The 25492-nt window shown below is 37.7% G+C and overlaps 1 protein-coding gene across 2 annotated transcripts in view; it reads right to left on the reverse strand.

Moving 5' to 3' along the window:
- The window catches only part of CLIC4 (chloride intracellular channel 4), a 78241-nt gene that overhangs the window by 49550 nt on the left and 3199 nt on the right, over positions 1 to 25492 (reverse strand). The window contains exon 2 of one of the 2 annotated variants that reach the window (XM_055574104.1): positions 13205 to 13315. The exons of the other annotated variant lie outside the window; for it this stretch is intronic. The gene's annotated coding sequence lies outside the window, so the exon portion shown is untranslated. The remainder of the gene's footprint in view (positions 1 to 13204; positions 13316 to 25492) is intronic. 2 annotated transcript variants of the gene reach the window in all.

A 25492-nucleotide genomic window follows, 5' to 3' on the forward strand; every position in this document is an offset into this window, starting at 1 on the left:
CAAAAGCCAAGTTACTTAAACCAAATTAGTAGCCTAAAGCCTCTTAAAGCCTAAACACTCATTCTTATTCCACACAATCTAAGAAGCAGAGGCAAGTATCTTTTGGTGCAAAATAGTACATTAAAGCTTCTAGAAGCTTATCTTAAGACCAAAGAGTCAGACAAGACGGAGCAACTAAACCACTAGTGTGCTGTGCTTAGTCATTCAGTCATGTCTGACTCTTTGCAACCCCATGGACTGTCGCCCACCAGGCTTCTCTGTCCATGGGGATTCTCCAGGCAAGAATACTGGAGTGGATTGCCATGTCCTCCTCCAGGGGATCTTCCTCCGGGGATCGAAGCCAGGTCTCCTGCTTTGCAGGCGGATTCTCTATACCTTCTGAGCCACCAGAGAAGCTCACTACCACCATTGTCTATATCTTAAGATCAAATATAATGTCAAAGACAATGATGGTGACCTAGAATCCTTTACAGATCAAGTCCTTTATGCTGCAGGATGGCTATATCTGGTTTAAAAGAACAATTACACATTTTAATTAGTATGTTACACTACTAAATGATTTGACTTGTCAAGAGAAGGAAAAAAAACAGATTCTGCTGTGATTTAGGGATGAGAACCAATACCTGGTTTTCCACTAGAAAACTGTATGTGTGCGTATGCGTGCTCGGTATGTTCAGCTCTTTGCAACTCCATGGACTGGTGGCTGCAGTCCATGGGGATTCTCCAGGCAAGATACTGGAGTGGGTTGCCATTTCCTTCTCCAATGAAGACCCAGGGCAACCATAAATAAATAATTTTTTTTAAAAATGAGGTCTTGCAAAAGTTTTCTTTCTTTCCTAGAGTGAATCCCTACCAATATTCATGAGGATTCACACTACTATTCCATTATCCCCTTCCATTCATCCTGTACAATAGGCAATATAAATTTGGACCCTTTCATGACGAAAATCACATTATCCTTCATCTGAAATGCCCCTGGCTGCATCTGTCCTTTAGGTCAAGCTCTAGTCTCACCCTCAAGAGAACTTTCTATTCCAGCTTTTCAAACCTTGATCTCAACACAAATCAGCAGCTTTTTTTTTTTTTTTTAGTTAGGACATGGAGATCTTTTTAGTTTTGGCATGTGGGAAGAAGATCTTATTAAAATGCAGATTCTTGTTCAGTAGATCCTGGGTAAAGCCCAAGATTCTGCGTCTTACAAACTCTTAGCAACTCTACACCATTTTTTAAAAGTTAATTGTAACTTGCCTTGTGATTCTTAAAACACTACTATGTATTATTACTTTAATATTCGTATCTCTGCACTGTATCTCCTGAACTAGACTATAAACTCAGTGACACACCATACTTTTTTTTAATCTATCAGACTTCATCTGCTGCAAATGTCTTACTATTTAATAGCTTTCTATTGGTTGCTAACAATGAAAGCTTTTGAGTCACAAAAAAGGATTATCAGTATAGAAAAACAAGTCAAATCTTTCTGATTTAATGTTTTTTCAAAAAATTTGATTAGGTCTCCAAATCACCTTGGGATAAAGTTAACAAACCACAGAAACCAGTAAAAGCAAAGTCTGACAGTTGCTTGCCCAAGATCCATTCTCCCATTTTTTTTTTTTTTTTTGCTGACTGACCTTGAAATTTTGATCAGCAATCCATTCCTCCCTCCCCTAAGAGACACAGGGGATGATAACCCAATCTCCAATTCTAGGGGTAAATCCTGGCTGATTCTAAGCCAGTCATGATAGTTCCAATCCTCTTGCCAGTGACTGACAGTATAGTCATGTGACCCAGTTCTAGTCAACAGTCCCCACAGACGAGTTTCTCACTCTTAAGACAAAGATACCAGGAGAGGAAATCCTTCAGTGAGAAACCTGTGGCTGATGTGTCCAACTTGACAGTAAGCTGAGGCTACAACCAACACAAGAAAATCACACAGTAGCCAGCCTCCCTGCTGGACTTCGTTCACTAGGTATGTTGTCTTAGTGGTTTAAGACAATCTGGGGCAAAGTTTTCTGTTATTTACAATTATAAGTATCCAAACTAACATTGCCATTTATCTCCAATTAAGACTAGAAGGAAGAGGGAATTCCCTAGTGGTGCAGTGGTTAGGACTCCACACTCACTGCCCAGGGCATGGGTTCAATTTCTGGTCAGGGAAGATCCTGCAAGCCTCACAGCACAGCAAAAAAAAAAAAAAAAATAGGAGGAAAAATAAAAACATGTAAATGTGGTACGGAATGAAAGAAGAAAACTCACAAGGTAAGTTAAAGGAGATATAATAACCAGGGCTCTGGTTTGTTTACAATTAATTCTATTTTCATAGGCTGCCATTTAGACTTCGCTCTAGGATTTCAGCAGTCTGTGTAATACCTGCCACTGAAGTTCAAGCTATGGGCTTTCTCCTCATTCACAAACGTCTTATATACACCTCCTTGCCTAGGACCCAGATATATTTATTTATTCAACATTCAATACATATTTACTGCTGCTGCTGCTAAGTCACATCAGTCGTGTCCGACTCTGTGCGACCCCACAGATGGCAGCCCACCAGGCTCCCCCGTCCCTGGGATTCTCCAGGCAAGAACACTGGAGTGGGTTGCCATTTCCTTCTCCAATGCATGAAAGTGAAAAGTGAAAGTGAAGTCGCTCAGTCGTGTCCGACTCTTAGCGACCCCATGGACTGCAGTGTACCAGGCTCCTCCGCCCATGGGATTTTCCAGGCAAGAGTACTGGAGTGGGGTGCCATTGCCTTGTCCGACATATTTACTGAGGACTCACTATCTCCCAAGTGCTGGTGACTGGCACTGGAGAAACAGCTGTGAATGAGAAAGGTAACAGCTGACTTTATGACTGTGGAAGAGAACAGAATAAACCCATCAAGTTAAAAATTGTAAACTGCAATAAGTACCTAAAGGGAAACAAAGTACTAAGAGAAAAGACAAGGAGCACCTACTTTAGATAAGATGGTCATAAAAGATTAGACCTTAAGAGTGAGAAGAAACCAGCCCCACAAAGAGCCAGTGTGACTACATTGCTATGAATACTCGAGAAGGTGGTGTTGGAGGGGGCCAGATCATGAAAGACTTTCTAGACCAAACTACGGAGTTTAAACTTACACTCGCAGAGGGAACAATTTTATATTCATTGAACAAATGTTTATCATGCACCCTCTGTGTTAAAAAAAAAAAAAAAATCATTTAACATCAGAGCAAGGATTCTGAAAGCAGAGAACCTGGTTTGACATAAGGATTCTCCTACTCAATGCCTGTATGATACTGGGCACATACTTAAACCTCTGGAACTCATTTTCCTTATACATGAAATGGGAATAATATCCATTTCATAGTTATGAGATTAAATGAATTAATATATGAAAATCTCTTAAAATATTGCCAGCATGTGGTAGGTGCTTGGTAACAAAGTATGTGCCAAGAAGAGAATATATTCCAACTTTATGGAATGAGCATGTGTGTGTGTGCGTTGGGAGGGGTGTGTGTTAATGGGGTACAACTTTATGGAATGAGCACGCTGTGTTGGGAGGGGTGTGTGCTGGGAGGGTGTGTGTGTGTGTGTATGGAATGAGCACGTGTGTGTTGGGAGGGGAGTGTGTGTGTGTTGGGAGGGGAGTGTGTGTGTGTTGGGAGGGGTGTGTGTGTATGGAATGAGCATGTGTGTGTTGGGAGAGGTGTGTGTTTGGAGGGTGTGTGTATGTAATGAGCACACATGTGTTGGGACGGGTGTATGTTGGGAGGGGAGTGTGTGTGTGTGTTGGGAGGGGTGTGTGTGTGTGTATGGAATGAGCACGTGTGTGTTGGGAGGGGAGTGTGTGTGTGTTGGGGGGTGTGTGTGTGTGTATGGAATGAGCACGTGTGTGTTGGGAGGGGAGTGTGTGTGTGTTGGGGGGGTGCGTGTGTGTATGGAATGAGCACGTGTGTGTTGGGAGGGGAGTGTGTGTGTGTTGGGAAGGGAGTTTGTGTGTGTTGGGTGTGTGTCTGTGTGGAAAAGAGTAATGAGATGCCACTGAAGGGTTTTGGTAGGTGGGGGTACATGAGGGTAAAATCCAATTTCAATTTTAAGACAATAAATAACACTTGCTATCAAGTGGAAAACAGGTTGGGAGCATGAAGTTGATGAATAATGGAAGCGGAGAGATCTACTGCAATAGTCCCAGCGGAATGTGGCTTGGATTACAGGGAGGCAATGAAGGTGGAAAGAAATGCATGCATTAAATTTAACTGGGGGGGTACAATCCTAAATTGTGGATGGTCTGGATGTGGGAAGTGAGGGAAATGAAGAAATCAAGTGTCTTCTAGATTTCTGGATTTCAGCAACTGGGTAGAGAAAAGGCTCAAGATGGATGGAGGTGAGGCTGTGCCTGCCTATTCTTCGCTGGAGGACAGAAAGAGAAATCCCTTCAAGAGATAACCACTTAACAGCTCTTAACCACAAGAGCTATAATCTTGATCTGAAGGTATATCTCAGGTGTAGGAGACTACACACCAAAATTAACATTGTTCATACCTCAGGACAGACTTGGGGAAAGGTAGAAACAGGGGTATTAACTTTATATATCTCTGTACTGTTTCTTAAGATTTAAGAAAATTTTTAAAGAAAATGTTTCACATGTTTATACATGATAATTTTATTCGTGCTCCTCATCACTGTCAAAAGATTAAGCTGTTTAAATATAACAGCATTTTTTCAAGCACTATGAAGAACTCAAAAGAAATTCTGAATGCAAACTCAAAACCTACCTGAACTAAGGTAGGGAATTAATGACAGTCGAGATTCTACTGAGTACTACTTTTGTTCTCCGTTACATATTTGAAATGTATGCTGAAAATGAAAACAAAGGTTCTAATCAAGATTAAAATCAAATCTGAACTGTCTCAGCCAGAATCATTTGTTAAAACTAAGTACCAGATATACAATGACCAGGCTTTCCATCTAAGAACAACAGAACCATAATGGAAAAAACAAGCCCTGTTCACGGTCAGTCACCCAAAGCCTAAATTAGGAGGAACAAAGTCTATTATCTCTTCAGAACAAATTATAATTCATGTAACTAAAACTACTGAATGATAAGAAAGAAAGGAAAAAAAGACAGCCAAAGGTATAACCCTTTTCCTTGTCTGGATCAATCTTGAAAGTATTCCTTATATGAATCAACAATAATAAATGGAAATGTTGCCAAAACTGCCTTCAAACAAGTTAACAGCTACTGTTTAATTTAGTGGTTAATTTCTCATTCAACATGCACTATAGGAAAGTGCTTTTTATTGATACATTAATCCTCACAATAACCATATGAAGTTAGGTATTGTTTTCTTCATATTTCAAATAAGGAAACTGAGATTTAGAGAAACTGAGTAACTTGCCATAGGTCATACAACTGAGGAGGGGCAGAACTGCAGTTTGAACTTTAAGTTCATGCTATTAACCACTTTTACAGTTTCTAACACCAAGATAAGAAAGAAAACCTGAAATGGCACCTGCTTAGTCCCATGATCTGTATGGTACAACCACCATCTTACACATGACATTACTATCAAGTAAGTTAAACTACCTGCACCACAACCATGACAATGGGATCCAGAAACGTTATTTAAAATTTTCTGGCAGCCATATTTAAAAAGAAACAAAAGTGAAGTTAATTTAAATAATATTTTATTTTATCCAATATATCTAGAATATTATTAGTATCATTTGAACATGTAATCAACAGAGTTGTTAGCTTATTTTCTTTGTACTAAATCTTTGAAATCTGGTGTATATTTTATACTTAGAGTACATCGCAATTCAAACAAGCACTTAACAACCACATATGGCTAGTGGCTATCATACCAGACAGCGCATGGCCAGAGCATCAGTCTGTGAACAGCAAACACTAATGTCTGTCACCGAGACCATGTACTACAAGTCATGTACCCAATGCATCAACTCAACACTGAAACTCAGATTATTTACTCTTATTTCAAACAAACTTTAATGAGTTTGTTTATCTGGCTTACCCAAGCCACAAAAGACTACAATAGAAAATTAAAGGAAATGGGCTGCATCAATAGAGTTCAGCTAGCAAAGGAAGAAATAGAAAACACACACACAAACACACACGCAGCCATGGTATGCACACACACACACAGGAGATTCAAAAAGCACGATAGCTGAGGCAAAATAGTCCACATAGCTCAACAGTTTCTGAGGCCATCATTGCATTTTTGAATTTGTATTCAGAATATTGACATTAATTGACAGTTAAATTCAGCATTTTAAGAAGTCCAGGAAGTATTAACATATTTTAGAAATATTTTCATTTAAAATCAATTTTAGACTTCCCTGGTGGTGCAGTGGATAGGAATCCACCGGCCAGTGCAGGGGACATGGGTTTGATCCATGGTCCAAGAAGATTCCACAGACCCTGGGGCAGCTAAGCCCCTGTGCCACAGCTACTGAAGCCCCCCTGCCTAGAGCCCATGCTCCACAACGAGAGAGCAGTGCCCCCGCCCCCACCACAACTACAGAAAGGCCGTGCACAGCCAGGAAGACCCAGCACAGTGACAAAATAAATAAGTTTTAAAAACAAATAAAACCAATTAGAACTCTACACTATTTTTGCAAATTTTCTATAATCTAAAACTATTCCAAAATTATAAAGTTAGCTTTAAAAAAACAATTTGAGGCATTTAGTATGACCCAGTAGTTCGCTGGGCTGGATGAAGCACAAGCTGGACTCAAGATTGCTGGGAGAAACATCAATAACCTCAGATATGCAGATGACACCACCCTTATGGCAGAAAGTGAAGAGGAACTAAAGAGCCTCTTGATGAAAGTGAAAGAGGAGAGTGAAAAAGTTGGCTTAAAGTTCAACATTCAGAAAACTAAGATCATGGTATCTGGTCCCATCACTTCATGGCAAATAGATGGGAAACAGTGGACACAGTGGCTAACTTCATTTTTCTGGGCTCCAAAATCACTGCAGATTCTGGTGACTGCAGCCATGAAATTAAAAGATGCTTACTCCTTGGAAGGAAAGTTATGACCAACCTAGACGGCATATTAAAAAGCAGAGACATTACTTTGTCAACAAAGGTCCATCTAGTCGAGGCTATGGTTTTTCCAGTAGTCATGTTATGGATGTGAGAGTTGGACTTTAAAGCAGGCTGAGGGCCAAAGAATTGATGCTTTTGAACTGTGGTGTTGGAGAAGATTTTTGAGAGTCCCTTGGACTGCAAGGAGATCCAACCAGTCCATTCTAAAGGGGATCAATAATATTCATTGGAAGGACTGATGCTGAAGCTGAAACTCCAATACTTTGGCCACCTGATGCGAAGAGCTGACTCATTTGAAAAGACTCTGATGCTGGGAAAGACTGAGGGAGGGCAGGAGGAGCAGGGGACGACAGAGGATGAGATGGTTGTATGGCATCGCCGACTCAATGGACATGGGTTTGGGTGGACTCCGTGAGTTGGTGATGGAAAGGGAGGCCTGGCGTGCTGCAGTTCATGGGGTTGCAAAGAGTCGGACACAACTGAGCAACTGAACTGAACTGAACTGTAGTTCCCCTAAGATCAACTCTCTGCACCCATAACAATGATAACATCGAGACAGAAACGACCACTTGGAGTGAACTACACTGCAGAATGAACAAAAGCAACATATGAGGGGAGCTGATACCCAGGAGGAAAATGCACTGGACAAGTTTCTCCAATTTTTATCTTTTAACCTTGTGCTGTGCAGGGCAGCTAAAATTCCAATGAACAATTCACAGTCCTGCTGGCTTGAAGAACTGAAGAACAGAGTTCATCGATTCAGGGAAACCATAACCAATGGAAAATAACGTTGAACATCACAAAAAAGAGAACTAGAGGGAGGGAGTCCTAAAATCTGCACAAAACTCTGTGTAGATCTCTGGCTGATCCCTGGCATACACATGCATAGGGCAGATTCCAAGTAGGCCAGCTAAAAGAACTGAATTGAAATATGAGCTGCCTTCACTTCAAGCGACATTTGAGTTCAGCTGAGTAAACTACCAGCCTGGAAAAAAAAAAAAAAAGAAGAAGAAAAAAAATACTCTTCTGAAGAATATAACAAAATCCAAATTTTCTACAATTTATTATTCACAATATACAGAATACAATCCAAATGATTCCCTATAAAAACATGAGAAAACATGAACCGTTCTCATGAGAAAAAATAATCAAGGAGACACATGGTAAACTGACCCAGATGCTGCATTTTACAGACAAGGATTTTTTTTCTTTAATATTATTTATTTGGCTGCACCGAGTCTTAGGTGTAGCATGTGGTATCTTTGATCTTCATTGCAGCATGTGGAATCTTTAGCTGGGGCATGCAGGATCTAGTTCTCTGATCAGGGAGCACACCCAGGCCCTCTGCTTTGGGAGCATGAAGTCTTAGACACTGGACTACCAGCAAAGTCCCTAGACAAGAATTTTTGAAGTAGTTATTATAACTATGTTCAAAGACAAAGGAAAATACGCTCATGATAAAGAAAGGTAGAAAATTCTCAGTAAAGAAAGGAAACCACAAAAAAAGAATAAAATGTAAATTCTAGAACTAAAAAATACAGTATCTGAAAAATTTTAAAAACCACAAGATAGGTTTAACAGTAGAATAGAGAGAAAAGAATCTATGAATGTGAAGACAGATGCAAGAAACTACTCAATCTGAAGAACAGAAGAAAACAAGTGACAAAAAACTAAGAGAACCTCAAAGACCCATGAAAATATCAAAAGGTCTATATGTTTAATTAGAATCTCAGAAGTAGAGGAAAGAATGAGGCAAAAAAATTTCAAGAAATAACAGCCAAAGTTTTCCCAAATTAAGACAAATTTACAGATTCAAGAAGTTTAACATCAAGTAGAAGTAACATAAAGAAAGCCACACCGAGGTAGATCATAATTAAAATGCTAGAAAGTGAAGAAAAAAAAAAAAGAAAATCCTAAAAGGAACCAGAATAAACACACACACACACACACTGCAAACAAAGGAATAATGATTTGAATTACATCTGAATTCTCATCAGAAATAATGGAGGCCAGAAAACACAGAATTACATTTTTAAAATACTGAAATAAAAACAATAACAAAAACAAAATCACCCCAAACCTTACCTCCAGGAAAAATATCTTGGAATGGAGGTGAATTGAGACATTTTCAGATAAAACTATATAGAATTTGAATGTTTGACATTTAAATGAGTTAATTTCATTTAAATTAATTAATGTTTATTATATTAAGGCATGATTATATTATTTTTAAAAAGAAACATCCCCTTTACAGTTAGATATTCTCATTCTGGCCACATAGAAAAAATGTATCTCAAACTTTGTCACTGCCTAAGCCTTGTTCTTTTAACATCTTCTAACCAAAGATAAATTCACTAACTGTCAGAGTGCTCCTTTGCTTATCAGCTGAAGACAAATATGTTAGAGGTATGAATGAAATTCTAATGCAAGTCAAAATCCCTAAAGGTAGTTTAAAAATATACAGAAAGAATCCTAGGAGAGGAAGAAAACAATTGAGTGTTAAAAAAAAAAAATACTCCTCCCTCCCCAGTCTGTGCTTACAGCAACTATCTAACTACAGCAGGCAAGAGCTATTTCTCTTAATCAACATGTTCCAAGACCAAGCAATTTTAACTAGAAATTCCATCAAGCATTCAGCAGTACAGTCAAAAATTTCTTCCTTTGTAAAGAACCTACCCTATAGTAGGAAATGGCAACCCACTCCAGTATTTTTACCTGGAAAATTCCATGGACAGAGGAGCCTGGTGGGCTACAGTCCATGGAGTTGCAAAGAGTTGGACACAATTGAGCACAAAGAATCTAAGAGACTACATTTTACATAAATAAAGGAAAATGAAGAATTCAGAGGATAAATGAGATAGGTGAGGGTCTTTAAAAACAATTACATGATATGGTTATGCACAGAAAATTGGCTATAAAAATACACATTACAGCACGGGGTATTTTTTTTCTTGACCTACTTATTTATGGCGGATTCATTTTGATATTTGGCAAAACTAATACAGTTATGTAAAGTTTAAAAATAAAATAAAATTAAAATAAATAAATAAATAAAGTAAAAAAAAAAAATTGAAATACAGTTGATTTACAATTTTGTATTAGTTTAAGGTATACACACCCCTGGAGAAGGAAATAGCAACCCACTCCAGTACTCTTGCCTGGAGAATTCCATGGACAGAGGAGCCTGGTGGGCTACAGTCCATGGGGTCACAAAGAATCGGACACAACTAAGTAACTGACTTTCACTTTCACTTTTCAAGGTACACAGCAAAGTAATTCAGTTATGTGTGTGTGTGTGTGTGTGTGTATATATATATTTCAGATTATTTTCTATTACAAGTTATTACAAGATATTGAATACAGTTCCCTGTGATGGTGGTAGTTTTAGTCACGAAGTCATGTCAACTCTTACAACCCCATAGACTGTAGCCCGCCAGGCTCTTCTGTCCATGAGATTCCCCAGGCAAGAATACTGGAGTAGGTTGCCATTTCCTTCTCCAGAGGATCTTCCTGACCCAGGGATCAAACCCAGGTCTCCTGCATTACAGAAAGATTCTCTATGATCTGAACCACCGGGGAAGACCATAGTTCCCTTTGCTATACAGTAAATCCTTGTTGCTTAACTATTTTATATACAGTAGTGTACATATGTTTATTCCATACTCCACCCTTCCCTTTCCCCTTTGGTAACTATAAATTTGTTTTCTATGTCTATGAATCTGTTTCTGCTTCATATATAGATTCATTGATTCTATTTTTTTAGATTTTACATAAAGTGATAACATAGAATATTCATCTTTCTCTAACTTACTTAGTATGATAATCTCTAGGTCCATCCATGTTGCTAAAAATGGCATTATTTCATTGTTTTATATGGCTGAGTAACATTCCATTGTATGTATGTACCACATCTTCTTTATCCATTTATCTGTCAATGGACATTTAGGTTGCCTCCATGTCTTGGCTAGTGTAAATAGTGCTATTAGGGGTACATGTATCTTTTCAAATTAGAATTTTCATCTTTTTCAGATATATGCCCAGGAGTAGGATTGGTGGATCATATGGTAGATCAATTCTTAGTTTTTTAAGGAAACTCCATACTGCTTTCCATAGTGGCTGTACCAATTTACAGTCCCACCAATAGTGTACAAGGGCTCCTTTTTCCCTACACCCTGTCCAGCATTTATTATTTGGAGACTTTTTGATGATAGCCATCCTGACCAGTGTGAAGTGATACCTGACTGTAGTTCTGATGTGCATTTCTCTAATTACTCGAGATGCTGAGCACCTTTTCAAGTGCTCACTACAGTATAGGATTGTTTAAGAGCTAAATTTTGGACCTCTAAATGACTAGGAACAGAGGATTAACAGTGATAATGAGCAATGCAAAACTGCAGTCATAAAAATGCTAAAGAATATTTTACTATACAATATTGGCACACAATGAACACATGAATGAATTAATCTTTCTCTGGTATTTTATTTTGGATTATCTATGTTTAAATTTTTCATTAAAATATATTACAAAATAAGTTTTTCTTTTAAAACTATATATTCAACAACATATTGCAGGTGTGAAAAGTTACTTACCATTTTAATGCATGGGTTCCTTAAATACTATAAAGACAATATAGTTCTTTTTGTACTATAGTTCTTTCTTGTACTATAGTACAAGAACTATAGAACTAAGTTCTATAGAACTTAAAATAGTTCTCTCTCTCTATATATATATATATTTTTTTTAAACACAACAAAACCTTCCCATTATCTTTCAGGTAGTTTATTTGAAAAATACAATATATTCTTTCTGGTCAAATAAGTTACTCCTGAAATATTTTTCACTTCTCTGGCAAACTGCCCCCATTATCACTAAGAAATTTTATTGGCTCCATTTATATCTGTTTTCTAATAAACTGCTTCCAATTATGAAAATTTAATTATCTGGACCTGATTTTGAACTCTCAGGTCTCAACTTTCTGTCTAGGCCCAAATACTCAAGACTAAGTCTACTTTGGGTACATAACATAAATCTGAGCTAGAGTGGTCATCATTTCTAAGAAACCACACCTGATTTACAGATGAAAACAACTTAAACCTGATCTTCCAGTTACATAATTTGAAGATTCTCACCCTCTAAACCAATCTATTATTAAGTTTAGAATAACAGCTATCTATCTAGTGAAGAGCTTAGTCATAAAACCCAAATTACAAGTCTCAAGTTCAATAACTGAACACTATTTTTATTTCTGGTATTTTACTATGAGGTAATATAGAATACAATACCAGAAATATGCTTAATACTCTCTTATATGCTTCCATCCCCAGACTACACATACCAATTTGTCCCAAAACATTAATATATATTTACTGAATCAATGAGTTATCTCCTATGTAACAAGATTTGTGTTAGGAGATACAAAAGATGAAGAAAATAATCCTTGATCGCTAATCTCATGGAATTCACACTCTAACTGGAACAAAGATATGAAGAAAAATGACTCAATGAGTGGCAGAATATGCAAATACACCAAGTGCTCCAGACAGATAGTGGAAAGGATTAGCTTCGCCGAGGGAGTAACAAAGTCTGAAACAGATTCACAAGATATTTCACCTTAAACCTTGGAGGGCACTGGTTTCATGAACTAAAACCCTTGAGGCACATTTAAGATAAAATTTTTTACAGTTAGTTTGTATTTTAAAATATTTATAATGATGATATGCCATAAGGTAGATCATTCTCTTCAGCTGCACTGAACAGTGCTAAGTGCCTGAATGTGCCGGCATGCTTGCAAAGGGCTCTGAGAAGAAGCATAAAAGCTACATTTATAAGAATTCTTTGGGGGGTCTTTTAAAAATCCTCATCAGTGCTTTTGGCCAGAAACAGGAAATTTATTCCTTCATTCTGTTCTGCTACAGTATTTGTACTAACCAACTAATCAGAAGAATCCTGTTACCACTTGGCCACAATGAGATCTGACTTAAACCAAGAAGATGCTAAGTAAAACACATTTCTTACACAAGACACGAGTCTAGCCATGTAGTACAAATATGTGTAAAGAAGACTTAAGGGTGCAACTAAGTTTAAAAAAAAACAACACAGAGATAGGAAAATAACAATAGGGTCAAGAAACTAAAGAAACTAACATATTTATTACCTCCCCTCAAAAAGAAGCAGAAGCAGGAGTTTCCTGGTGACCTAGTGGTTAGGATTTTGGGCTTTCACTACCAGGGTTCAATCCTTGGTCAGGGAACAGAGGTCCAGCAAGCTGTGCAGTGCAGCCATTAAAAAAAAAAAAAAAAAAAGGCATAAGCAACTATTCCTTACAGACAAAGCAGAATTTTTTTATTTATGTTTGCTTAAAGAAAGATTCCTTATTAAAAAATTCAAGGGACATGGAAGGCAGATCATAGAACTAATAAGTCTGGTAACCTTTTAGTGAACCAAAAGTCCAACAACAACAAAAATTTAAAGAAAAAAAAACCCAGATCCAAAAGCACTAACTGATGTCATTGGCTCTGCTTAAGAAACTTTATAGATGTGACTTCACTCCTGGATTACACATCTATATTTAGTTTATACCTAATATGGATAAAGTCCTGAACTAACAGCCATTTCCTCTCTCCACAAAAAGAAACTTCCTTGCTTTTTTTCTATCAACAATGAAAAGATTAGTGCAGGCTCCTCTGAAGGGAGAGGTCAAAAAAAAATTAAAAAAAAAAAAAAAAAAACAGGAAAACTAACAATTTAGTATGTGATTTCTGTTAAACTTGGGACTGTCTGAAACTTTTAACTTGGAAAACAATCCTTAAATCAAATATGTGATGTTCAAGTTCCTCAACAAGATTATCAATAAACCCTTCAAGTACTTTTAAAAATACTAATTAACCAGGCCCCCAAAATGCAAAGAGATGAAGTAATGGAAAATTTACAGCTTCCTTCAAATTTAACCAAGAGAATTGGAAGCACCAAACTCATTTAAAAACCATCCAAGTCCATGGGTTAGTGTTTTAGAAATATTCTTAAACATTCTCTGAATTCTTTCTTTTTTATTTTTCAGGGTGACTGAAAATAGTGAATAGTGAAAACAAAACTTGGTTAAAAATTCAAGTTTCAAATACAGAAAAAGAATACAAACAAATAAAAAAGCTCTTAGTGGTTAAGAGGCAGCCTCTCTGAATTACAAAGAGCCTGGTACAAATTCCAGTACTGCTACTTACCAGCCCTGTAATGGTTCATTTCTTACCATACACAAGAAATGAACTAAACCTCATTAAACAGTATTGATAGTTAAACAGTATTGATAGTTCTTATTTCTGAGTTTATATGAAGATTAAATTTCCTAACACAGTTACAGGGCCTGGCACACTGTGCATGAGCCGCAGCAAGCACTTAAAGCAATCTATCATCTTATGACTATTGTTAGGAAAACAAAAACCTACTGTTCATTTTCATGTACCAGTGTACTCCGTCTTGCATAGGAATAAATCAAGTAGTTTCAAGAAGCTTATAACATTATAAAATAAGTATTTCAAAGTCACTTTATGATCCTTACATCATGTATCAATTATATTCATGCCAAAGTTTACCATAAAAATCAAGGAACAGTGAAATTTAGTAGCTGCTGCTAAGTTGCTGCAAAGCTGCTTCAGTCGTGTCTGACTCTGTGCAACCCCATAGACGGCAGCCCACCAGCTCCCCCGTCCCTGGGATTCTCCAGGCAAGAACACTGGAGTGGGCTGCCATTTCCTTCTCCAAAATTTAGTAGCACAGGGAGCTAAATGGAAAAAAAAAAAAAAAATATATATATATATATATATATAATATATATAGGATTCCCTAGGGGCTCAGATGGTAAAGAATCTGCCTGCAATGCATGAGGTTTGATCCCTCGGCTTGAAAGATCCTCTGGAGAAGAAAATGGCAACCCACTCCAGTATTCTTTCCTGGAGAATTCCATGGACAGAGGAGCCTGGCAGGCTACTGTCCATGGGGTCGCAAAGAGTTGGACATGACTGAGCAACACACACATACACACACATATATGTATACACACACATATACACCAAGAGCCATAATTATAACGTACTTCTACAGAACCACTAGATCCTATATGTTTTAGATTATCTCTATTTTTTTAATGCTGTCACAAAAAGAAAAGAAAGAAAAAGAAGAAATAAAAAAATAAGAAAAACACTCTTGATAATAATGGACTCTCAGCTTTAGCTCCAAGTCCAGAAAGAGCTGCTGAGGCAGATGTTCTAAGATGGCAGAGTCCACCTGACTGTCCTTTGGTTACCTAATAAGTGTCAACAGGATCATGGTTCACTGAAGTTAAATTCAGGAATAAGTTCAGAACTAACCTTTTTTGTACTAAAACTGGTCTTTTGATAAGAGAATAGAAAACTCCCCACCTATGACAGCTTGGCATATACTTCTCATAGTAACATCCTGGTGGTTGAAACCAGATATGTTAAACATATAAAGTAACCACAGGCAGGCTTATCTCAGCATTCCCAAAGGTCCATGGGATAATAAGCAAACAATGATAACTGTGTCAGACACTAAATGCTTTTCTTATATTAACTCTTTTACTTTTCACAAAACCCAAGAAGTAAACACTGTTACACAGTGGAGACACTCAGGCAGAAGAAAGGCAGAACTAAGATTAAAACAGTCTACATGGCTTCAGAGCCTTAGGCTCTTAACCACTACCCTGTAGCAGCAAAGTCTTCCAAATGACACTTCAATTACCTTACTTGAAATATTAACACTAATGATCTTCAACTCTGAAGTAGACTACTTCAGTGCCCACAGAGGGAATACAAATGATACTTCAAGTCAACAATCACTTTCTGACTCTGACTTTGGGGTCTGGAATCTCAACTACTACCCAGGATAGAAAGAACTTTTGCAAGTAACACAGAGGCAACGCTACAATCTAACATGGGGTCCCTGCTGAGTCATCAGGACAACGACAGCAGCTCTTCATCCCAGCTGCTGTTAAACCACAAACTCAGGGCCAGAACACAGCCAAGGCCTCTCCCTGCAATTTTTTATTTTGCCAGGAAAAAAAGGTAACTGTTCGTTTCAATCTAAAGTAACAACAATTTTGAGGTACTAAATCAAAACTGCAAATATGAACTGAGCCCCACGATGTGCACTATACTCTCAGCCTATTTCTCTGGCTTCTCTATATGAAGATTTCTGTGAATTTAATAGGCATCTGCTTTTCCCCAGTAATGTGATTTTTTATTTCTTCTTTTCCCCCCAGTCTCCTCTGGAATCAACCCTGTTCAAGGGAACAGAGGAAAAAAAAAAAAAAAAGCTTCTGTATATTCTTTCAGCAAATATTTTATTGAAGAAGAATCAAATGAGTTAATATACATAATGCAGTGAACAGTGGTGCCTGGCACATAGAAAGCACCTCATAAATATTTATATTAGTTCAGTTAAGTATGAAATACTCTTCTACATTTCTATCTCATGCATTTGGAAAATGTAACAGAAAAATTAAGTCAGTGAGATTAAGCATCTGTTCTTTAAAATCTACAAATCAGATCTTCCTTGTAGTAAAAAGGCATCCCAATCAGTGAATTATCATGATTCTCACGAGAACTATTTTCACCTCTAAGATGATGTTGTAAGTTTTCCTTCCTACATTATAGCTCTTACAGCTGAACTTAAAACCCTTCCCTTGACGTGTATCCCCTTCTACCTACCAACTTGTCTCTTTGACACAGCCAAGGTTCTTGTTAGTTTGGCTTCACTTACTCACTGAGCCCACTCTCTCGCTTCCTCTTCACTCTTCTGGCTCAGTTATAGCTTCCCCACCACCTCTCCACCAAAGCCGTTACTACTATGGTTACCCATGACTTTCAGGCTGATAAAGCAAATAGAACACTCAACTTTTACTTGACACAACCAATCGCTCCCTCCTCAAAAATTTCTAGTTTCCTTGGTACCTTGCTCTTATAGTTTTCCTCTTTCCACTGTTGCTTGATTGCAACTCCTCCTACTTCCCCTTTTCCAGATTCTTTATTACACAACCCTTCAGTGTTGTGAGCTCCCAGGAATTTGGTCCTGAGCATTTTCCTATTTTTCACTCATTTCCAGAATGATCTCACACACTTTAAATACCACATAAAGTATGTACACACACACACAATTTCCCTACTCTCCTGAGACTTCTTTCAGAGTACTGGGTCTGTACATCCAACTTTCTACTAGAAATGTCCGCTTGACATCTCGGTCATCTCAAACTTAACAAGTCAAAACCTGAACACTGCTCCTTCTCCTTCTCATAAAAGGCACCACTATCAACCAGTGATTCTACCAAGATGCCCCGCTCATCTCAGAGAACTCCTTCTTCAGCATCTTCTTATGTACTCCACTTCCAAAATTTATCTCAAATCCATTCTCTTCTCTCCATCACCACCCTAATTCAAGCCAATTCAAGCCACTACTACCACCATCTTTGTCCATCACAACAGCCTACAAGTAGTGTTCCCTGTTTCCACTCTTGCCACAGAATGGCTAGACTACTCATCCTAGAATGCAGATTAAATCATGACACTGCCGTTTTACTAAGGATGACACTCACATGACACACAAGGACCGCCATGATGTGGCCTGTTTCTCACTCTGCACCTCAGTCTTGTTCTCTCTATTCCAAACACAGCCTCAATGTGTTGAATACCTCCACTGAGTATCTCCAGCCTTTACATATGCCAATTCCTCCAGCCTGGAATGATCTTCCTCTCATTCTTCCCCTAATTACTATTCACCCTACAAGTCGTTTTCTCAGAGAAGCTCCCATTAAGCTTCCATCTAAATTGGTTTCCTGTCATTCTTTCTCAAGATACCTGTTCTTGTCCTTAATGTAATTATATACCATATCTGTGTATTTCTTTAACAGAAGCCTCTTTCACTAGACAACAGGTTCTATGAGGTCTTAAAATATTCAAATTTAACATATCAAAAACAAAACTCCTGATCTCTCCATCAGAACTAGCCCTTCCCAAAGCATTTCCCATCCTGGCTAATAGCAACTCCATCATTCTAGTTGTTAAGAAAAAAAATCTCGATATCATCTTCTCCTTCTCTCAAATTCCACATCCAATCCATCAGGAAATCCTGTGATCTCCATCTTAGAAATATATCCAGATTAGACTACTTCTCACCTTAGCCCAAGCCACCATCATTTCTTGCCTGAATTATAGACAGCCACTACTTAGTCTCTTTGCTTTTGCCCTCGCCTCCGTATTTGCTATTTTCTGCAGAGCTAAAGATTTAATAGAATGTCCTGTTAAATCAAAAAGAGCACCCCTATCATTCTCCACACTCCTTACCCTACACTTCATTTTTCTTCACAGCACTTATCACCAGTAGACATACATTTACTACATGCCTCCCTCAACTGAATATGAATGCCATAATGTTCTTTGGTGTATCCAAGTCCAAGGCAATGGCACCCCACTCCAGTACTCTTGCCTGGAGAATCCCATGGACGGAGGAGCCTGGTAGGCTGCAGTCCATGGGGTTGTGAAGAGTTGGACACGACTGAGCGACTTCACTTTCACTTTTCACTTTCATGCATTGGAGAAGGAAACGGTAACCCACTCTAGTGTTCTTGCCTGGAGAATCCCAGGGACGGGGGAGCCTGGTGGGCTGCCGTCTATGGGGTCGCACAGAGTCGGACACGACTGAAGTGACTTAGCAGCAGCAGAACAGTATTGCAGTATTTGTTAAATGACTGATTGAAAAAATAACAAATATTATTCTGGCAGGCAGAAACTGGAGGTAGGGGGAGAGGCTAGCATATTTCAGATGAAAGAAACAAGAGCAAAAGTCTTCCATGAAGGCAGAGAAGTACAGGGCATGTTGAGGACCAATCCAGCTAGAACATAACGTATCTGCAGCTGCAGTGGGGGGATAAGACTGAAAAAATGTTGGGATCATGATCTGAAAGACTACAAATGCTAGATCATGGAGTTTGTATCTAATTCAATAAACAGCTAGAGAAAGTAGGATCCATTTAAAATTTATGACTAAAGTATCAGTTTTATTTCAGGCAAAATTACAGAATATAACACAATTATTGAAGGAAAGGATAAAAGTTTCTTCAAACTAGCAATATATAATACCTGGTAGATTCAGTAATACCAACTACCCTTCATCTGTTAGAATACAACATAAACATTTCACTCATTTCTTAAGTTAATTTTGTCATTTAGGTTGCCACATAAATCGTGTCTTAAGACCTTAATTCAACTGGATTTTAAAAAGCACATGAGACAAAAAGTCACTGTATTATATGGAAAATGTCATCATCAAACATGGCTCATTTACTCACCCCCTGTCCATTAAACTGTTTTGCAAGCTCCTTGAAAACAAAGGAAACTGTTCTTATTCCTTTATCTTTCTAGCACTTGGTGCATGGAAAGTATTCAACGTTTGCTTCTATTATGATCCCTTTACTGTGCTTGACTGTTCCTAGACAAAGACTGCATCTTATATCTCCAACTATAAAATGGGCAAACCTCAGCCTACTATTGATAGATAGAACTTGAGGAGGAAAATACTTTAAAAAAAAAAAAAAAGACTTTTCAGAACGGATATCCCAAAGAGCACAGAGGAGGGCCTACCTTCAAACCATTTAAACAATATCTATACTGAGAGCAATTATAGGTGTTGGCAGATTTCACAACATAAAAGCTTCCCTTCTTCCTGCAAAGATCAAACAGGGTAAATGTTCTTTTAGTGCCATTAGGAAAATAAATCCAAATTCAATATGAGTTTCTCTGGTAAAACTTAAATAAAGTTAATTTTCTTTAAACCAACTCAACTCAATTTAGATTGGGTTTCACTTTTCATTCTTCCAAGCATTCTGCATGAAGAACATTAAAACATTATACATAAACTGTCACAATAATTAATGAAAGTTTATGAATAAGATTAGAACATATAACAAAATAGCAACAGGAGTCATTTTAAGAAAAGGGGGACAAAAGTAATTTTATTTTATGATGCTTTTGTGTTTTCCAGATTGTCTACAGTAAATAACTGTTGGTTTTATAACTAGAAAGAAACATTTTTTTAAAAGCATAATACATACAGTTGAATACACTAGGAAGAAGAAAAATGACATTATTTTTCAAATTTAGGGCCAATATTTAAACTAAAACAGATACCACTTAGCTGAGTCATTTTTTTTATATATCTTTGCAATCAAGGGTCCTGCTGATAATTAAAAATGTCAGTAAAGTCTATGTTATTGATGGCTAGCATTAGTTTTTACTTGATTTAATGAAGATCAACAAGCCTTCAACACTAAATCAAAATTTTAGATCTCTATGTTAACTAATATCAACTTCCCTCATAGCTCAGTTGGTAAAGAATCCACCTGCAATGAATGAGATCCCAGTTCAACTCCTGGATCAGAAAGATCCACTGGCGACGGGATAGGCAACCCACTCCAGTATTCTTGGGCTTCGCTTGTGGCTCAGCTGGTAAAGAATCCACCTGCGCTGCGGGAGACCTGGGTTCGATCCCTGGGTTGGGAAGATCCCTTGGCGAAGGGAAAGGCTACCCACCCCAGTATTCTAGCCAGGAGAATTCCATGGACTGTATAGACCATGGGGTCACAATGAGTCAGACACGACTGAGTGTGATTTTCATTTCACATGTTAACTAATATATTCTGTAACCTAGAAAATCAAATAATCCAAAACTTCACACTCTTCGTAAGTTTATACCTCTGCAAATTTTTCAGTTAAGTCTTGGGCATATGTATATTCAAGGCCAAAAGTTCATTTAAGTCTCTTCTTTTCTCTCAATCAGTCTATGTATGTAGTCTGGTCTCACAGCTACCACTCTTCCATTTTCCTACACAGCACAACAGACTAATTGGGTTGTCTTTAGCTTTTAATGAACTTTCACTCTAGCAATCTACCACCTGGTCTCTACCTCCATAATAAAGCAACAGGTTATTAACTAAGGAAAACATACACAGAACTCACATATTCTTACAAGTTCTTAATTACTTCAACTTTCAGCTAATTGCTTTTGTAGTCTCTAATATTTATTCAGATTGTTTTTCCTTCTCTCACACATACAAATAAACAGCTATGCTACATGATGGTAAAATTTAATAAATTATTACAGATGATTGATATTTTTACAATTCTCTTATAATGAAAACTTTCCATAAAAATAAATTATCTCACCTGTAATGTTGGAAGTAATAATTTTATTACAAAAAAAGTAAGAAAACTGTTATACCTCTTGCCCAGAATCATAATGTATTTCAGCTCTAAGCAAAGCAGCAACAACAAAAAATCTATAAAACAAAATATATGCTCTGAGGGTCAATACCTGACTCTGACTCTAATATTACTACTTCTTGAAAACATTGATATTAAAATATAAAATACTCCTAGACCATCTTTGGCACACCTTTCAAATACAGTCTCATTTATCTACATTAAGTTGCTATTTTCATCAATTTACACTAATATAGTTTCCTGGGTTTCTGTTTTAAATAAAGGAAAATAACAAACCAAATAAGGCTAATTGATATTCTGTATACCACTTCTTGGTACTGAGTGCTGAGGGATAAAGCCAAGTTACCAAAAAGACAAAAGGATTAAAACTTCCAAAAGAATTCACAAACTGATCTCTGAATTAAATTTAGATTTCTATTAAATCAAACTTGGACAATTTGCATTCATGACCTTAATGTTACTTTGCTTCAGAAACTCCCTTTCCATTTTCTACAAGAACCTATACAATGGACAAACCCATCTTAACTCACTCCCCTACTTGACTGAAATCTGCCTTAATCACACTCTTCACCCTGGCTAACAAACTTCCCTTTTATGGACTCACTAATTCCCTAGTCAGGAGACGTAAGAACACTGAGGTTCCACATTGCTGATCAAACAGGAAATGGGAAAGTCTTGCTCACCATCATTTTACTGGCTTCGAGGCATCTCTGTAAGCACCCTTCCAAACCATCTCTAACTTTGAGTGACAGCCAGGTCTTCCACATTGCTCTTTCCTATTATTATTCATACCATTAGACTTTTTTTAATTGACGTATAGTTGATTTAGAATGTTGTGTTTCAGGTGTACAGCACAGTGCTTCAGTTATACACAGTCTCTCAGATTCTTTTTCTTTATGGTATTACAAAATATTGAGTGTAGGTCCCTGTGCTACAGAGTAGATCCTTGTTGGTTATCTACTTTATATATAGTAGTGTGTTTGTGTTAACCTCTACCTCATAATTTATCCTTCCCACCAATCTCCTTCCTTCATGTTAGACTTTTTATGTGTTCAGTCACCTTGTCTCAGAATCCTCCCATCTGTTACCCATTTGGGGCCCCTTTCTCTCAGAAATTTTACATTTAAAGTTATCACCTTGGCATTTGCCAAGAGGAGCACTGTTAAGTCTTCAGGAACAGCTCAGACAAAACATAACAAAATAGTGTTGCCATTAACTTTTTACATTCATTTCTATCTCCTGAATTTTCCCCTCTGAAAATCTCAAGTAAATGTCAAATCAATTCATCCAAGGTAACACTGTCTTGATGTTGGGCTAGTTTTTGTTCAATTGTTAAAACAAAGTTCTCAGCATCACTGCCTATAGAAAATTAATTTCACTTGTCTGTGTTTAAAAAAAAAGCCTGCCCTGCGAGCCTGCCCATAATCCATTTGCACCTTTCCAAATGCTGCCGAGAAGCTGATGAATAGACAACAATCCAAAAAGTAGAGAAGTGTTGGGAAAACAATGAGACTCAGACTTAGGTTTTGAAAGTCTCATTCTCAACTTTTAACTAACTAGTCTCCCTGGCACTATGGGTTTGAAACACTGCTGGTTCCTTCTTCTTCTGAAAGTATCATCTATCTACTGTTTCCTGCATGAGTTTACAAGTGATGTCAAATCTAATATTCCCAGGGCTTCCCTGGTGGCTCCGTGGTTAAGAATCCACCTGTTAATGCAGGAGACTTAGGTTGGTCCAAGGTCGTTCCCACATGATGCAGAGCAGTTAAGTCCCTATCCCAGGAGTATTGAGCCTGTGCTCTTGAGGCTGGGAGTTGCAACCACTGAAGCCTGCATGTCCTAGAACCTGTGCTCTGCAACAAGAGAAGCCTTCACCGAAATAAGTTCCCACACAGCAACTAGAGAAAAGCCCTCACAGCAACGAAGATCCAGCACAGCCGAAATAAATAAATGAAATTATAAAACACACACACACACCCCTAACATTCCCATTCTTGGCTATTCCCAATTCCCTTATGATAGCTATTTTTTCAAAGTCAAGTCAAAGCTTACTCCTCTGCCTTTACCCATCTGTCCTGGCCCAACTTAATGTGAACCACAGTTGACTCGTTAAGCACGTACTACCCTGTATTGTTGTTTTCTTTCCAATAAAATTTATAAACCTAAAAATAGAAAATTCTTAATAATTTCTTATATTTCTCATAATACCTAGCTCAGTTTTAGGCACTTACTTCATTCCAATAAATGCTTTAAATCACAGATAATCAGATGTAAGTGACTTTAAGGATCATCTAGGTCAAACTTATCTTTTATATCTTTCTTATACGAATTAATACTCAACAATCAGAATGCCACCATCTACTATTTAGAACAATGGTTCCTAATTCCCAGAAAAAGAGATTCATATAGAATTTTAGATGTAATTTTAAGGATTTACGAAATCCCCAAATCCAATTAAGAAAGCTCATACTTATGAATAATACTCTATTGGGAATTCCCTGGAAATCCAGTGGTTAGGAACCCTACTTTCACTGCCGACGGCCTGGGTTTAATCCCTGGTGGGAAATAAGATCCTACGAAGCCACACAATACAGCCAAAAAAAGAAGAAGAATATATTATCAAGAACGAAAATAGGTGTCCACTGTTCTACTGTGTGCCAAGCACTATTCCTAATACTTTACATAGGATGATATATGGCTGGATCATATTTCCCAGCATTCCTTGCAGTTAGATGAAATCATGTGATTATAGTTCTCCCCAGTGGAGAAGGAAAGGAAGTGACAGGTAGAAGTTCTAAGCTGGTGCTCTTATGATGAGCCTCCTCCATACTCTTCACCAACTGCTGCAACCAGATTTCTCAGTCACTAGCTCTGCCAACTGAAGAGGACAATGCCATGGGGGCTGGTGGGAAAAGAAGCTGAAAAGCACGTTGGTCCCTAAATGACTCTAAGGAGGAAAGCCGTCAACATTGAGAACACCCTGCCTGGGTTGCCAGGTGAGAAAGGAAATTAACTTCCATTTTGTTTGAACCACTGTTTGGGGTAGATAATAGTACTTATTACAGAAGCTTAGATTACCCTAATTAATACACATAGATCACCAATTAATCCCCTCAGCAACCCCATAAAATTGTGCTCTTCTCATCATCTCAATATTAGAGGTCAAGAAACTGAGGTACTACTAAGAACTTAAGAAACTTCCCTGACACACCTCTAGAAGCCAGATTCAAGCCATGCAGTCTGGCTCCAAGCAGTCAGGGTTCACGCACATTAAAAATTCTGCCAAATACCTCAAAAGAAACAATTATTCTTGTGTGTTAAGCCACTCTGCACCAGATTAACTTTTTACACCACTCCAATTCTAGCAATTTAGGAATGACTGCCAATAGTGAGTGTCCCAGTTCAAAATGGCAACACCAACAACTTCACATTCCAGCCAATAAAAGTAAACTCTGCAAAGGGAATCCTCCTCCCCAAGATCAGAAACATCATCACATCATACCAAAGATTCTAGCAGGGGGAGGGGTGAGAGGGCAGCAGTGGAATCAACAGGAGTTAGGCATACAGAAGCAAAGGAAAAATCCAAAGATTCAGACTCTTCTCAACTTCTCTCATTTTGTTGTTCAACACAGTATTTACTTTTACCCCATACAGAAATCTGGGTTTTCAAATTCTGAATGTAACAAAGAAGAAATACTGGTGGAAAATATATGGCAGATACATGAAAAGACTAGAAGTACCAAAAATGGAAGGGAAAATAGATAAAACCACACAGTTTTGGAGGCTGGAGGGTAAGCAAAGTTGAACAAATGAAGGACTGAGGTTTGAGACACAGACCATCAGGATCTAAAAAGTAAGTAGCCATCAATTCCAAAGCATGTCAGACACATATATCAACACCAAAATGCTCAGAAAGAAGGAAACAATCTCATTCCAACTATTTGGTACCATCTTAGGTACCCACTCAGAACAATACACAGACCTTACCATCAAGAAACTTACTGCCTTTCAAGTAGGGAAGATGTATACACAAATAAGTATATACAAAATGACACACTACTAGCATTTATTTACTTATTTATTTACTTCTAGTATCTTAGAACTAGGCATTGTTCTAAGCTTATTATCACCATATCTATCAACTAATTTAATCCCGTGAG

This window comes from Bubalus kerabau, chromosome 3 (genome assembly GCF_029407905.1).
Source record: "Bubalus kerabau isolate K-KA32 ecotype Philippines breed swamp buffalo chromosome 3, PCC_UOA_SB_1v2, whole genome shotgun sequence".
Lineage (NCBI taxonomy): Eukaryota > Metazoa > Chordata > Mammalia > Artiodactyla > Bovidae > Bubalus > Bubalus kerabau.